This window comes from Palaemon carinicauda, chromosome 11 (genome assembly GCF_036898095.1).
Source record: "Palaemon carinicauda isolate YSFRI2023 chromosome 11, ASM3689809v2, whole genome shotgun sequence".
Classification (NCBI taxonomy): domain Eukaryota; kingdom Metazoa; phylum Arthropoda; class Malacostraca; order Decapoda; family Palaemonidae; genus Palaemon; species Palaemon carinicauda.
Window position 1 is genome coordinate 135,718,002 of NC_090735.1, and position 2,500 is coordinate 135,720,501.

Below are 2,500 nucleotides of genomic sequence, written 5' to 3' on the forward strand. Positions count from 1 at the left end.
AAATTCTTTGAACAAAATAACTTTTAATCACATTGAAATAAACTGACTGTCTTTGCCTTTTAAAACTCTATGAACAAAATAACTTTTAATTACATGAAATAAACAGAATGTCTTTCCCTTTTAAAATTTCATGAACAAAATCACTTTTAATTTCATGAAATAATCTGATTGTCTTTCCCTTTTAAAATTCTATGAACAAAATCACTTTTAATTACATGAAATAAACTGAAAGTTTTTCCCTTTTAGAATTCTACGAACAAAATAACTTTTAATCACATGAAATGAATTTACTTTCATTCCCTTTTAAAATTCTATGAACAAAATAACTTTTAATCACATGAAATTAACTGCCTGTCTTTCCCTTTTAAAATTCTATGAGCAAATAACTTTTAATCACATCAAAATAAACTGAAATTTGTTCCCTTTTAAAATTCTATGAACAAATAACTTTCAATCACATGAAATTAACTGCCTGTCTTTACCTTTTAAAATTCTATGAACAAAATCAAATCTAATCACATTGAAATAAACTGACTGTCTTTCCCATTTAAAATTCTATGAACAAATAACTTTTAATCACATCGAAATAAACTGACTTTAGTTCCCTTTTAAAATTCTACGAACAAAACAACTTTTAATCACATGAAATAAATTTACTTTCATTCCCTTTTAAAATTCTATGAACAATATCTCTTTTAATCACATGAAATACACTGATTGTCCTTCCCTTTTAGAATTCTATGAACAAAATCACTTTGAATCACATGAAATAAATCTACTTTTATTCCCTTTTAAAATCCATTGAAGAAAATAACTTTTAATCACATGAAATATACTGACTTAAGTTCCCTTTTAAAATTCTATGAACAAATAACTTTTAATCACATCAAAATAAACTGACTTTAGTTCCCTTTTAAAATTCTATGAACAAATAACTTTCAATCACATGAAATTAACTGCCTGTCTTTACCTTTTAAAATTCTATGAACAAAATAACTTTTAAACCACACGAAATAAACTGACTGTATCTTTGTTAATGTTAACAGTGGTCTCCGTTTAGATAATTTTGTAGAGTAAACGTGTTTTCTACCGAGACAGATATTGCCAAGTACAGGGAACGTGAATTCTTTTCTCCTTTCTCTAAACTTTATCATTTATAAATTTTTCTTCGGAACAAGTGAGACATTGTTTAGATTTCACACCCATTTTGCGTGATTTAAGTATAATGAATGCATTCGGGGCCAGACTCACTGGTTCATTATTATTATTATTATTATTATTATTATTATTATTATTATTATTATTATTATTATTAATACTGGCCAAGGTACAGCCCTAGTTGGAAAAGCAAGATGCTATAAGCCCAAGGGCTCCAACAGGGAAAAATAGCCTAGTGAGAGAAAGAAACAATAAATAAATATACGATATAAGAAGTAATGAAAAATTAAAGTAAAATGTTTTTAAAAACATTAGCATCATCAAAACATAATTTATATATAACTATAAAAGACTTATGTCAGCCTGTTCAACATAAAAACATTTGCTGCAACTTTGAACTTTTGAAGTACCGATTGAACTACCCGATTAGGAAGATCATTCCACATCTTGGTCACATATCTATTCATTATTCTTTTTAATTAAACTTTTTACTTATCCATTTACTTATTCAGTTTTATTTATATCTTTACTTATCTATACATTCTTGTTACCAAATTTTAATTTCTCATCAAGGTTTTTTATTATTTAAATTTTCACTACTGGGGACAGACATATTTCTGTATAATGCTTATTAACCTTCTAACAAACTCCTAACCATTTCTGTCATTCTACCTTTTTTCATGTAAAGATCAATTTTTTTTTCTTTTTTTTAAGGTTTTTACTCATTTAAATTTTCACTACTGGGGACAAACATATTTCTGTCTAATGCTCAGTAACCTTCTAACAAATTCCTAACCTTTTCTCTCAATCTACCTTTTTTTTATGTAAAGATAATTTTTTTTTTACGGTTTTTATTCATTTAAATTTTCACTACTAGGGACAAACATATTTCTATCTAATGCTCATTAACCTTCTAACAAATGTCTAACCTTTTTTTCATGTAAGGAATTATTTTTTTTTTAACTGGGTTTTAATTTTCCTTTGTATTTAAAGTTCTGTTTATTTCTTGTTGTCCAATCTGATCTTGATTTGTTTACTGATTTGACAGTATCAACGAGTGATGTTCTGTTTAAATTTCTGAAAATTGCAAGTACAGTAGTTTTGTTTATTACTATTTCTGCTAACATTTCCTCATCCTCACTTTCGCTACCAGATTTGCTCCTATATAATCATACAAAGTTTCAACGTAACTATTATTAAAAAATCAATATCATTTGATATCCAGTAAATTTTTGAAAATTGCAAGCACAGTGATTTGGTTTAATCGTTGAGGTTCTGTTTAAATTTCTGAAAATTGCAAGTACAGTCATTTTGTTTACTACTATTTCTGCTAACATTTCAT